The following is a 14,685-nucleotide window of genomic DNA, read 5'->3' as shown; positions in this document are numbered from 1 at the left end:
AGAGAGGTGCATAATGCTAGGTTCCCATCAAGCCTCCATAGCTGACATCAAGTCAAGCCATTGAGAGGCTGAAACCTATTTGGCTTTGAGGCCATCTCTGTGGGGCATCACCTTTATTTGGGCCACTGATCCCAGTCTTAGAGGAAAAGATAGATTAGTAATGCTCAGCACCTGAGCTCTTTTTCCTCACCTGCCTCTACTGGGAAGTATCTGGCGCCTCTTTAATGGATGGTCTATCTAATATATATATATATATATATATATATATATATATATATATATATATATATATATATAACACACGCCACAGACAATGACAAACAAGACTACCTCCCTGGGCAGGGCCCTTCTCCACCTACCTCTGCCAGCTTGGCTTATGAGCACAGGTTTCAGATTTCCCAGTGAGGAGCTAATGACCTGGAAAGCTTGAGGAAGAGATAAGAAAGAAAAGCTCTCCTGATGGCTGCCATGTTATTATTCCTTTTCCTAGGGCGGTACTTGTTATCTTAGTTTCCTGATGGTTGGTGGTAAAGCTGACCTGGTTCTTGCTTGACTCAGCTTCCTAAATAAGAAGCAGATCACAGCATTCATCCTTGCTGCTCTTCCATGGACAGAGAAATCCCTTTTCCCTCTACCTTCCTCTGTTCTAACCGCTTACAAATTTGGTTACCTGTGGTCTATTTATTCTCAGAAACCCAACCAAAACTTCACTTGTTCCATGAACCAGCTAGCCTCCTGCAGTTCCCTGCAGTCTCCTTTATTTCCTATTTTTTCATGCCATTCTTCAAAGGAATAAATATATTACTGAAGTTACCATCTAACCCTTGAAATGTTGATCCCTTGAAATGTTGATCACTTCATCTGTTACAAAAAAAAATTCAAGCTCTTTTTGTAAAATATGATGCTCCATGTGGCTTCACATCCCATGCAAAGCCTAGAACAGAGCTGGCCACACAGAAAGATTGCCCTAAAGCCTCTTAATTATAGCAGGACACAAACACTGGCCTATTTATCATTGCAACTCTTCAGGTAAAACAATAAATTGACTTTCTGGTCCAAGTTAGGCAAATATCTGCCAGTGAGGAGAGTTGAATCACGGTTAGAAGATTAATAACTGAGGGCTATAAGATGATACCAGGTACCAAGTGGGAAAATCTTAGACAAGCCAATCAGATACTACAAAGACCTTGATGATAATTCTGGCCCTACAGGGTGATGCTGGCACCGGTATAAAATTAAAGTTCAATCTCTGTCTAATTTTAGGAGGAGTAGGCTCATATACAATAGACTTAGATCAGTATTATTTAAGTTTACTTCCAATTGTGCCATGTTTTTTCTTGAATAATACTTCTACTTGTTAGCCTTACTTTTATATTCTTTGGTAGATTCTAAAAAAGGAAAGGCTAGATAAGGATTTTCTTGGAAATAAGGTGCATATGGCAAGGTGGGAGAAGTCTAGAAAGAAGGTGGTAGAAAAACAAGTACATTGTTCAATACGGAACAGAATTATAGAAAGGCTATAATGCCTAGGACCTACCCACACTTCTAACAACCTACTAAGATATTATTTTACTAACAATAGAATAGATTGACTTTAGAAACAAAGAATAAACTGGCTTCTGGAGAAAGAGGACCAAGCTAGAGGCAGGGAGGGCAGTGGAATGAGTTGATGAAATAGCTGCATACTTGGCTTTAACAGGCATCTGTGGATAAGTATTGATTGGTAGGCGTGTACAAGCTGTATGGTAATGTCCCGTGTTAATCATTGGTGTTCATGAGTCAACCACTAGAGGAGGCTTCCGTGAGCTGTGTGTGTTCTCAACCCTCCTTCTCCTTGGAGTACAGGTGTCACGATGCAAACGTATGTAGCTTAATGGAACTTCATACCTGCATTGAATCTGAATGGTAAGCTGAGTTCTGTCATGATCACTTCCCCTCTTTGAGCTTCAAAACCCTGAAGCTTGTATTTTTAAAAGCTGGATTCGAACTTCAATATTCTCAACGTGTGTATTGACTTTCCCAGGGACAAGACTGTGTGTGCACCCCAGAACTTCAGGGTAGAGCCAAACAGAAACAATGCTCCTTCCCAACCCCTACACCTCGGCTGAGTCAGGAAGATCATCACACTTATTTCCTGTCAGTCTTTTCCCTTATTTTAGCACTTACAGTTCTAAGAAGCGGATGAGTCCTTCCTGGGGTGGTGCCATTGACACAGAGTTCTGTGACTTGTGATCTTTTATTTTCCCAGAAAAGTCCACAGGAATTCAAGGAGGGAAAGGGTCCCTGTTGTACAAGCAGAGCATGGCAGAGCCAGGTGGGCTTTTGTGGGTAATGTGAATGAGAGGGAAGGTGTATCATCCAAAGCACACCCAACAGTTGCTGTTAAATAAGTTTTCTCCATGTAGGTCTGGGTCTTCTAGAAGAGATTTTTCCATGTGTGACTTATTTTCTTATCTAGAATGCCTAAGAGACTTGAAAAGAATTGATAAAAAGGACTGAGATGACTGAAATACAAATCAACCTCCCTACCTTGATGTGAAAACTCTACCTTAAACACCAGAGCACACTGTAGCTCTAGCCCAGAGCAATTGTCTAGAGAGCAAAATAAATGATCTCTTCATCTAAGAAAATGTCAGAAACAGATGATAAGGCCTGCCTGCCTCGGTGGCAAAAAAAAAAAGGTACCATCTCCTTCACAGCCAAGTTATCTGATTTCGATCAAAGACTCAAATGACCAAAGAAACATTTTTTCCCAGGAAAAGAAACAACTCTTGCTTTTATAAGTTGAATGTGTTCTGTTTATATTGGGTTCCAATAGTGGAAAGAGGTACCTTTCAGTGCTATGATTACCTACAGGGGAGAATTGCTAATGAGAAATGTTTTGTTGAGTCCTGTGACCCCTATCAAGGCTTCCTTCAGCAACAGAAGAATGGGAGAAGGGCCCATTCCAAGTCAGATAATTGAGGGGTATTGTAAGCTACAGTCTTAAGACAGTGATAATGACTGCTTCAATTCAAATAATATCAGCCCAAGAGAAAAGGAAGATGGAGATCACCTTACACAGGTGAAAAAGGAACCTTGTTAAAGTACAGTCACCAAAGCCTCTGTGTGGGAAGAATGAACTCGCCTCTCTAAGCATCTGATTTTGTCATCGACGCTGTGGCTCCAGCCTCTTTCAAGAGACCTCCCTCCTAGGATCTTTCTCTCACTGATTGACACAATGAGGGCACCTGAGTTTTTGTTTTAAAAAAAGATAACTACATTTTCTTTTGAATGTGTCCAAAAGTAGGTCTTCCTTCATCATGGATTACAGTATGATCTGCATCTTACTTACACCTTATGAAGAGAGAAAGAAGGAAAGAATGGGGGTCTTAGGACTTACCCAGATAGAAAAGAGGAGCTGCAATGGATTTTTATCAAGAGCTCTCTTACAGAAATATGATATTTCTGGCACTACTCCTGGCTTTTCTAACCCCTCTGCGCTAAAAGAGGCCATCACCATGACAATGTGATTCTGCCTCCACGGTGTGGAGCTGGGTTTGGTTCTGAGGGCAGCTGGCACATGTAAAAGCTATAAGCAAATTAAAAAATCCATGTCCCTGGCCTTTCCATGTCAGGAATTTGAAGGTGAGGAAACATGACATAGTTTTGCATGATCATAGAGATGATGCTTCTCACGTGCTCTTTGCTCTCTCTTCTTGAGAAGAGAGTGTATCCATCTCTATTATCCAAGTACTGTTGCATACCTTCTGATCCTGCTGATATACCAGAACTGGTAGATTTTTGAGCCAAAAGCAGCCCATCCATTATCCAGAGAGGGGGGCTGTGCCTGAGTAAGAATAAGAAGAGAGCCAAAAAAAATCTCTGTAGCAGAGATTTTTACTCAATTCCACCTTCTGTAGCTAAGCTCCAGATCTAAGATATGCATAGAGTGCCTTATATAAGATGAGTTTTCTGATAAGCCTTTCAGGAAACAAAAAAGGAAGCCACTGAGGAAACAGCCAAAGACTCATACCTTCCTATAACTCTCTTACCTCTTCTATCCGTGACTTGCCTATATTTCTGATTATAGAAGTGTATTTTGGGGTTTCTTTCCCATTGCGATGACTATCCCTATAGATATGAAGAAGGCCTTTATCTGACAAGTCTTCACTTGCTTTTCTAGCATGCTTAGTTTCTAGGTGTTGATAGTCTTTTTCTAAAAAGATGACATTCTTGCTATGTATCTGTGGCCCATACCTATAATTTTAGCTAGTTAAGAAGCTGAGGTCTGAGGATCATAATTCATAGTCAGGTTAGGCAGGTCTGTGAGACCCTCATCTCCAATTGGCCAGCAGTAACCAAACAAAAAGGGGGCAGAAATGGAACTGTGACTCAAGAATTAGAGTGACAACTAATCAATAAAAGCTAAGGAGTAGCGCCCAGGCCCTGAGTTTATGCCATAGTACTGGTGTGCACACAAAGAGAGAAAGGAAGAAAGAAGGAAGGAAGACAGGAAGGGAGGGAGGGAGGAAGGAAGGAAGAAAGGAAGGAGGAGGGAGAATGGAAGGAAATAAGAAGAATGGAGGAAGAAAAGAATGAAGAACGGAAGGGAGGGAGGAAGAAAGGAAGATATTCCTCAAGAAAGAGAGGAGGGAGGGAGGGAGGGAGGGAGGAAGAGGTCAGGAGGGAGGGAAGGAATGGAGGAAGGAAGGAAATGAAATAATGAAGGAAGGAAGGAAGGAAGGAAGGAAGGAAGGAAGGAAGGAAGGAAGGAAGGAAGGAAGGGAGAGAGAGGAAGAAAGGAAGGAAGGAAGGAAGTAAAGGAGGGAGGAAGAAAATAAGGAGGGAGGGAGGGAAGGAAGGGAGGAAGGAAGGAAGGAAGGAAGGAAGGAAGGAAGGAAGGAAGGAAGGAAGGAAGGAAGGAAAGAAGGAAATGGAATAAAGGAAGAAAGCAAGGAAGCAAGAAAGAAAGAAAGAAAGAAAGAAAGAAAGAAAGAAAGAAAGAAAGAAAGAAAGAAAGGGAGGGAGGGAGGAGGGAGGGAGGGAAGAAGAAGGAAAAAGGAAAAAAAAATAAAGAAAAAGGAAGACAGGAGCCAGGAGCATGCCTAGTGGCAGAGTGCTCACATAGCATTCATGAAGCCCTGGATTCGATTCTTTGGTACCACATACTCAGAAAAAGCCAGAAGTGGTTCTATGGCTCAAGTGGCAGAGTGCTAGCCTTGAGCTAAAAATGTCCAAGGACTGTTCCCCAGCCCTCAGTTCAAACCCCAAGACTGGCCAAAAATAAATAAATAAATAAATAAATAAATAAATAAATAAATAAATAAATAAATAAAAGGTACATATCTGCTGCAGAGATGCCAAGCATACGAGGAACTTCTCAGGTACTATTCCTAAACCTTTTGCTTGGCCTTACCTCTTGACAAGGCTCAGTCAATCAGCAATAGGAGGGTTTGATTGAACAACTGGACTTTGTCTCACCTTAGCCTTGTACTTTATGCCTCTCATGTCCTGCCCTGGTGCTGCAGGGTAAGATGATGGCAGAAGCTGCAACACTCTATCTAGAGCATGTGCCCATTGAGAGTATGAGAAAACTAATGAGCAGAGGGCACTTTTGATCAGAGAAGAATAAGATCACATTGTGTGAGGTTCTTCAGGTGCAGATTGCTGGGTGTCAACTCTTCAACACATCCTTAAATTGCTTTCAGTGTCCCCATATTTCCCCCCTGCCTTGACTTCTTGTGATTATACTCTGAAAGGAACAACCCACATCATGCTTCCAGCCAAAGAGCCTAGGATAACACACTGAGAAACATTATGGTTTGGATGGGCCATCACAGTTCTAATTAAGACACGTATTTGCTTTTGAGGATAGTCTCTCAGAATCAGTATGGATCTCATGTTGTCTCTAAATGCTACCATTCACACATGGCTTTACATTCAAATGCTCTTGTCTGGAACTAATTAGATTCAAGCTGAATCCTAAGAGTTCTAATGGACCAGGATGTTATAACCTCCTCAGAACAGACAGTCTCATCTTTTCCTTAAGTGCAGTGCATGGCAGAAAGTGGGAAGTCTATTGATTTTGAAAAATCATGTAGAAAAAGAAGCTACATGCCCTTTGTTCTTTCATTTCCATTATCTATCCCTCTGCTCCTGGATTTTCATGATAATCTGATTGGTTACTATATTAGATTTTTAGAGCTGCTATAACAACTTCTCAAGCTGGATAGATTTAAACAATAAAAACACATTCTATTGCAGAAGAGAGTTTCTTGAAGGCAAAAAGACTGAAATCAAGATGTTGGCAAGGCCATGTTCTCTTCACAGGTACAAGATCCTTCCTAGTTTCTGGTGGTTTCCTGTAATCCTTGGTGATTCTTACTTTGTGGAAGCATGGCTCTAGCTTCTTTGTCCATTTTCAAATGGTATGCTTCCTTCAGTGCTCTTCTGGATTAAAATTTTTTTCTTCTTATAAGGTCAGAAAGTCACTGGATTAGGGCCCAACCTAATCCTAGATGACCTCACTTTAACTTGATAATATCTGCTAAAGCTCTATTGCCAAGTAAGGTTCTGAGTGGATATGAATTTAGAAGAAGCACTACTTGCTGCTGTATAGTTGACGCATATACTAAGAAAGCAATGGGCAATTCTTTGATCTAGGTGGGTTAAGGGTAACAGTAGAGTAAAGGAAGGATATAGGCTCCAGGAAACACAAGCAGAGCCAGAGATCATTTAGCACTGATGGTCATCATAGCTGAGCATGAGCTTCATTTCCAGATTGTCCAGAATTCAAGCTCCACCTTTGTCTGAAGTGAACATTTCACCAAAGCCACTCAGTTAAAGGAATATCCGATGTTAATTCAGAATGCAAGATCCAAGATCCTGACTAGCATGTCCTGACTTCTCCCTGGAGGATGCTCAGAGTGTCTGTTACTTAGAGGGCAAGATAAGCAATAGCTTTCTGTTTAGAACATTTAGAGGTAAATGTGCCAAAACCAATGAGGAAGCAGAAAATTGGGTAGCTCTTAAGAATGAACTTAGTTAAGGCCTAATGATATCTTCAAGGAATGCTGGAAAACTTTCAGAGGAGGGTGAATCGTAGCTGAGAGTCAACAATGACATAATAGGAGAAATCTCTCTCTTCTCCCATAAAAATGGTTTCAGGCAAGTTCTACTGACTCAGTTTTGCAATCTGATGGAGTTGAGCAGATCCCCATTCTATGGCCTGTTGTCAATCATTCTGTGGTTTGAAATTTAATCTTGTTGAAGGCAAGGACCAGACCTCCCTCCCCCCCCCCTCTCTCTGTCTTTCTCGGGTCTGCTGATCCTAAGAAAGTATAAGACAAATAGGAAAATATCCACTAATTATTCATTCTAGGAGAACTGAGGATGAACTGCTTAGACTGAAGAACATCCATTCAAACCAGAATATAAAACCCTACAATCCATACTTTCTAGAGAGATGGAAAGGATTTAAGTGGCAGAACCCTGTGTGATTATTGACTAATCATGTACTAACCACTTACCATGAAGGAAACTGTAGACAACACGGAGAGAGAATAATATGGATCTTGTGGCTTACGCTTTGATTTCTAAGTATATAAGAAGAGAAACATGACTACTTAGTGTAATTATTTATCTATAAGAGTGTAGAAGTAGCCAGGCACAGTGGCTCAAGCCTGTAATGCTAGCTACTCCGGAGGCTGAAATCTGAGGATCCTGGTTCAAAGCCAGCCTGGTCACTATAGGCTGTGAGACCCTTATCTCCAATTAAGCACTAGAAAATGGGAAGTGGAGCTGTAGCTCAAGGTGTAGAGTGGTAGCCTTGAGCTGAAGAGCTCAGGGACAACACCCAGACCCAGAGTTCAAGCCCCATGACAAACACAAAAAAAGAAAAAAGAAGAGTGTAAAGTATTTTTCGAAACCAAGTCCTATTCCATACTTTGGACTCAAAACATTCCCCCAAAACCCATGTATGAATGCTTTGGCCAAAGCTTAGAGTTATTAAAAAAAATGATGCAGCCTTTACAAGGTAGTTCCTAATGGAAGGAGCTTGGGTCACTGGGGGCATACCTATGAATGAACTATTGGGACTTTGCACCCTTTTTGTTTGGACTGAATGCTTCCTGTCTGCCCTGAGGCGAACTAGCCCTCTCTACCAAACCACCAAGCAATGAGAATCTTGTTTGAGACATTTGAAAATGAAAGCCAATCTAAATCTTTTCTCCTTATGGATTGTTTGCTTCATTTACTTTGTCCTGGTGTGGAGGGGCTAACCACACATCCTATGACATTGTGCTAAGAGAACAAAGAACAGTTACTTTTAACTAGTGTAACCAGAGAAAGCCTAATCAATTAGAAAACTAATAATCATTTATAATAGTATATATATGTATATATATATACACTATATATATATATACCATAGGATATATTGGATAAGGAATACTCAGAATTTCTAGAACACGGACAGTCCTTTAAGCTGGGGGGACTATTTGTGCCACTTTCATTAAAAGTTCAAGAAATGTCCTCTAATGAAGGTACATTCCAACAGTTTAAATTGAAATTATGCTGTAAACTTATCCAAAAATCTCAAAGTCATCCATTCCTCATAGCCCAGGAATGATTGGTCATGGTGCAAACTTACCCTCTTAAAAAAAATGATTTTAAAAATGTTTTTGTGTGGCTTGTTTCCATCCAATGTCTTGGTAGTATTCAGAGAAAATTGGTGGTCTTCCCTAATTCAATTGTCCACTTGGCTGTACATTTTGAAATCAATATTCAGTGGGACTTCACACATAGAGCTTCCTGGGACCACCCATCCTCCTTTAAATCCACTAGGGATCATTTAATGTCTGGAACATTCCCTTAAGAGTTACAATTAGAAAGATCTGGATTCTACTTCCTAGTGTGCTGCCAGAATAAATTCAGTGGAACCAAGAAAATTATAGACCAACCATTAACCACTATATCTTCTGTCTTCTGAAATTTGCCTTTTTATGCCTCATCTTAGCATGGATCAGTTATTACCTGCTCAGACCTACATGAGAGAATCAGGCTGAGAACAGAACATCTCAGTGACCTGAATTTAATATGCACCCATGTCTTTTTTAGTTACAAGGTTAAGTCAACCCAGGGTGATTTAAATGAATAAATTAACTGAAACAATTGAGAAAAATCACGATGGTTGGACCTAAATAAATACATACAAGGTATTATCAAGAGTCTTTTATCTCCTTCAGGGCTAATTTTCAATGGATATGTGTGAGTACTTTACCTGTTCCTAAGCCAACTAGTAGATTGGCCAGATCTGAATCACGTGACCTCACCTGGAACTTCCAAGTCCAAAAAGAAAATAAGGATACCATTTTCAAAAGTGTACTATTTTCAAAAAGAAAATAAGTGTACCATTGCAGAACAAGTAAGGAGATATTTATGAAAAAGCAAGAACAGTTGATGCTCACATGGAATACTATAGAGCCTTATAGTCATAGCAAATGCTGGAGGCTCTGAAGAAGGCATTATACAGAACTGACCTTAGGAATTCTCCTAATGCTGTGTTGAAGCTATTACTGCACACATACACACACATGCGCACACACACACTTGGACTTTCTTTCTTTTTGCATCACCTTGCTTATTGCCATTGTCAGGAGTATGTCAACTTTCCATTCTACATTCACACCAACAAGAACCAGTTTCATCAATGAAGCCAGCACCCTAACATCCTGCTCTACCTCTGGGATAGCAAATGAGGTCAAGAATAGCACCTATTACCTGTAAGATACAGAGTCCAGCAGTAGGACCCCGATTGGTCCAAGCCTTCGGTCTCTATGACTACCAGTCTTTCTTTGGCCTAGCCTCCCATCCTTACTTGACCTCCTCTGTTCTCTCTTTCTTTAAGGTGGTGGGCGGGGGGCTGCACTTGTACTAGGAGGAGATTTGCTTGGTACAGTTGTGCACAATTCATTCACCCAAAGGAAGGAAGTGGCTTCTTGTTGTTGCTCTTGACTTTCACTGTGCAGTTACTTCAACTGCAATTTGATGTCTTCAAGTGCTGAAGATGGGAAAGGCATATATAATTACAAGAGTAAATAAAGATACAAAGGCCTTATTACTGAGATTTTCTGGGGCAGTGTTCAAGTGAAAAAACAGTAGTGCTTAGAGGATGGAAATGAGTCTCCTCGCATTGGAAAGTGGAGACAATCTGAAATCATGGAGCAGGGCAAAGCCAACTCAAACAACAGGATTTTGTGTCTTGTACATACCAGATGGAAAGGGATGAGAGAGCCAAGAGCCAGGAATGGCAATGCTGGTGAGCCCTGGTTCTGTTCTTTCTGTGTCCCTTTTCCCCACACCATCTGCTCAATAAACAAAGTTGGCCTGGGAGCTATGAGTGAGACCCCTGTGTATTCAAAGACAGGAAGGTCTGTCTGAGTCACCTCCTCCCTGCCATTCACACTGTCCAACCACCAGTAACAAACAGTGAATCTCAGAGAAGGTTGTAAGGCTGGGAGGTAGTGTTCTGCAAGCATTCCTCAGCCTTCATAGGAAAATTTGTGGGATTGATTCAGCATTTTTTGGTTATGTCAAATCATTATAGGAAAAGTCAATTCATTTGCAAGAGGCAACTTTCCAAAGGTTTTATAATTTAATGTTCCAGATAACCACTATCAGCCTATACCCCAGAATCTTCCCTCCCCATGGAAGAACAGAGGAAAACATAAAGTAAGCAATGGCCTACCCACAGACCAACTGACCAAAGCTGACCTCAGAGATGCACTTTTTAAAGGTCACTATGTTCTAAAAGCTTGTTTCTCCATGACCCTAACATAGCCTAATGGAAAATTCATCCAAATCTTTGGATTGTTTTATCATGATAATCCAGTTCTAAAGATAGACACAAAACATTCACTCCAGGAAAATTCCATTTGATTCAGCAAGGACTTCTTCAGCACACAGGTGATGGGTGGCTAGCTACACTTTGCTAGTTTCTATGGGCAATAAAGATATTTGTATTTTGCTGCCCTCAGGCTGCTCCTAATTTACTCATTTTGATACAACACAAATATTAGGAAGGGAAGAAATAATAAGAGCTTCAAATTCACAGAAAATTCTATGCCCGAAACTTAATACAAATCAACACAGATTGAAAGGACACAAAAAGGCACTTTTTCTCCTCATTTCACTCAGGGAATAAGTCACTGTGAGCTGAGTCCAGCTTTAGGCACCAGAACTTCAGGAAGGAAAAGCCATGACCCTGGACCGGGGGCTGGGGGAGGTGTACACTCTCTCCCATGGTAGCAAGAACGAGGTAGGAAAACATAGGCAGATTCGGAAAATCGGAGAGGAGGGGGAGTTAGGAACAGGACTAAGGGTGGTATGAGGGAGGTGAGGGGAGATGAGATAAACAAGAGTTGGGGAGATTGCTGGAAAAACAGAAAATAGAGCTAAATGCTGGAATCTTGTGGAGAATGTGTCTTGATGGAAATAAAGAGAAAATATTCCCAGGCTGGGGAGGAAAGGCCATGAAAATCACAAACAACCCTGCCTCAGCATCCCTTTCCCATCTCCCAAGTCTGTGGAAACTGATGGTGGCTTTACTCTTTTTTCTTTTTCTTTTTTTTTTTCTCTCAATCTGCTTTGCTTAAGGATGAAGAGCAAAAGTAACTTTGAAACCAAGGCTCCAATTTCATGCTAATGTCCAGACAGAAGAGGAAATCATGAAATCTAATGGCCTGAAGAACAACATTTGTCTGGTTTTCCCATGAGGTATCGGAGGGTACTAAGGTGCAATTGGTCACAGGGTCGCCAGAGTTTAATGTTCAGCCTGGCTCCAGGTTCCTGTATTACTCTACCCTTGGCAAATGAGACTGCCTGATCTCAACCAGTAGTCTCAACCCCATGCCAAAGCCAGAGCAGTGAGTTTTCTGTTTGCTTTTGCTCTCTTGCTACTAAAGTTGACTGAGGCTCTCGTACTTTGCCATGATCAGATACTTGCCTATGTTTTGACCAAGCCCATTCGAAGCTCTAGTTTCTTCCTAGACGGTGTCTCTGTCCTTAGGGATTAAAATCTAGGCTTGTTTCCAAGTCTCCAAAGGGAGTCTTCAATGGAGCACAAGAATGTCTCATCAACATCTGGGGTGCTTTGACCCTGATCTCTAATACAGTCCCCAATAATTTCTGCTGTCTGGACTCACTGCCTTTCCATTGAATCGCCAGTAATGAAAATGCCATTCCCACCTGAAATTTGGATCTTGATGTCAGGATTTTTGACCTCTGGACTTCTACAATAACCAAATGTGCTCTTATAAATCTGATTGAGATTTTGATTTATAAGATCATATCTCCAGATACTGATGTCTGGTCTTAGTCTTTGTTCTGATCAATGGGATTTATTCCAAGAATAGAAATGGACAATATTTGATTGTTCCCACCCAGGAGACTGATCTTTCACATGGCTCCTCAAAAATCAACCAGAATTTCTGCTCTAAAAGTCCATTCACTCTCCAGTCATTGTGTTGTTTTTGTTTTTCTTTACTTGTTTTCCTCTTCTATTATATTGAAATGTAGGGAATGTAAAAAAAAATACTGTGTAATTTCTGGTATTTCTTGGAAATGGGTATGATAAGGACCTTAAAGGTCTCATAGCCCTTCTAGGTCAGAAAGGAGGTCTACAGAATAAACAGGAATAAAGACTTAAGATATCGCCCTATTGGTTCTATTATAAATACCCTATGAATTGCATACTTTTCTTCCTGTCCCTCCTTTCCTTTGCTCAGAGTGTTATGCTAAGCAAGTGCTCTACCACTGAGCCATATAGCCTCTTTCCCAGATAGTGAGATGGACATACTGAGTTTCCTATAATGAATGAGATATGGAAACAAAGATGGGTGCTGCTTTTGAAATTAGCTTATAGTGAGGCTATGGCTCTCTTGCATGCCTTTGCTTTCTCCTTTGCTTGATTGCTATCATGGAAACTAGATCCCATCACAAGAGTTGCTCTATGGAGAGATCCATGTGACAAAAAAAAATTGAAATCTCTGGTCACCAGTCAGTGAGGAATGCAGGCCCTTAGTCAAAGGTCCCAGATAACTTAGCCCTCCCAACTTCCATGTGAGGGAGGTTAGAATGGCTCCTCTGGATAAGACAACAGGCCCAACTGTCACCTGTCTTAGACTATGAGACATCTTAGGAAGAGGTTGCTAGGTAAGAGGTACCTAGATTCTGAGATAATAAAAACATGTTGTTTTCAGTAAATCATTTGTTATAGCGTAATAGACATACAATATGAGCCTCAGGAAGTCAGTGACAGAGAAGGCAGAAAAAAAAGAGTTATACACTTTTAAGTAAGTTTTGCTCACCATAAGTCCTTCAGTTTCTCAGTTAGCTAGAATAAGAGGAAAGCCACACTTGTTTCATCAGTATAGACAGTGTTGAGCACTGTTACAGGTACTCTTGGTGGATCCAGGACAAGTGGAAGTCCTGGGGGGACCTGAAGAATAGTCATAAGGAGAAGACATATGAAGAAATGCCAGCATCACCATTGTGCCACTAGTTTCTTTGCCTCAAAGCTCTTGAAAACTCTCTCTTACATCTTGAAGAAGAAAAAAATGTAAAAGGGAAACAGAAGTTCTGTGTGGGGTAGATAGCACAGAACCTAAATTTCATTAAGTCCAGAAATTGGCAGAAAGGATCCTGTCCGAGAGCAAATGTTCCTTTTGTTAGCTATATTGAATTTTGTTTTATTTTTACCAGTTCTAAGTCTTGAACTCAGGGCTTAGGCACTGTCCTTGGACACTTTGCTCAAGGTTAGCACTCTGTCACTTCTGGCTTTGTCTGTGTATGTGGTTCTAGGGAACTGAACACAGAACTTCATGTACACTAGGAGAGCACGCTACCCCGCTAGGCCATGCTCCCTGCCCTACCTTTTCTTTCTTTCTTTTTCTTTTTGCCAGTCCTAGGACTTGAACTCAGGGCCTGGGCACTGTCCTGGGACACTTTTTTCCTCAAGGCTAGTACTCTACCCACTTGAGTCACAGCACTTCCGGGTTTTTCTGTGTATATGGTACCAGGGAATTGAACCCAGGACTTCGTGCATGCTAGGCAAGCCCTCTACCACTAGGCTACACCCTCAGCCAAGATCAGAATATTTCACCTCAACCTTCTGGGAGGATCTTGCCACAAATGGAACTCTACTCTTACCTTCCCTAGCACACCAGTCGGCCCTTCACTTGCTTCTTGTTCAGGAATGCGCTGTTCATTCTGTCGTTCTCCTACCCAGACCACTTTACATATTTCAACTTGAAAATAAATGTTAAACCCCCTTCTAGATTGTTTGGACACCTCATGTCTTCTCTTTAGTGGCCGCTGTGGTCCCAAGCTGACAGTCTTGATTCTGTATCTCTAGGAAAATTGCCTTGACGAAAGCCCATGAATGGGTCTGTCATAAATGTTCAGTCAGTATTTTCCTGTTTCCCCCACATTCTGGTCAGAGGCAATACAACTGCTTTTCACACTTTTGCCAAAAGTACCTTTTTGTATTTTCCCATTGGATCCTGAGTTCAGACTGCCTCTGTCTTACCTCAGGCAGTAGGCTCAGCTGGAAATAGGGTGGGGAAACAAAAAAACTGAGCCTAGAAATTATAGCACTCAGTCATTTTAAAAATCAAGAAAATTAATAGTTCCCAAATGAATATA

The 14,685-nt window shown here is 41.1% G+C and overlaps 1 protein-coding gene across 6 annotated transcripts in view; it reads right to left on the bottom strand.

Moving 5' to 3' along the window:
- LOC150048760 (uncharacterized) overlaps positions 1-14,685 on the bottom strand; it is a 237,125-nt gene that overhangs the window by 68,134 nt on the left and 154,306 nt on the right. The window contains exon 3 of one of the 6 annotated variants that reach the window (XM_090354788.1): positions 13,350-13,480. The exons of the other annotated variants lie outside the window; for them this stretch is intronic. The gene's annotated coding sequence lies outside the window, so the exon portion shown is untranslated. The remainder of the gene's footprint in view (positions 1-13,349; positions 13,481-14,685) is intronic. 6 annotated transcript variants of the gene reach the window in all.

The sequence above is a fragment of the Megascapheus bottae genome, chromosome 21 (assembly GCF_031878675.1).
Source record: "Megascapheus bottae isolate mThoBot1 chromosome 21, mThoBot2.hap1, whole genome shotgun sequence".
NCBI classification, from domain to species: Eukaryota; Metazoa; Chordata; class Mammalia; order Rodentia; family Geomyidae; genus Megascapheus; species Megascapheus bottae.
Note: the sequence above shows the minus strand (reverse complement) of the source record. Positions and strands in the feature narration are given on the sequence as shown.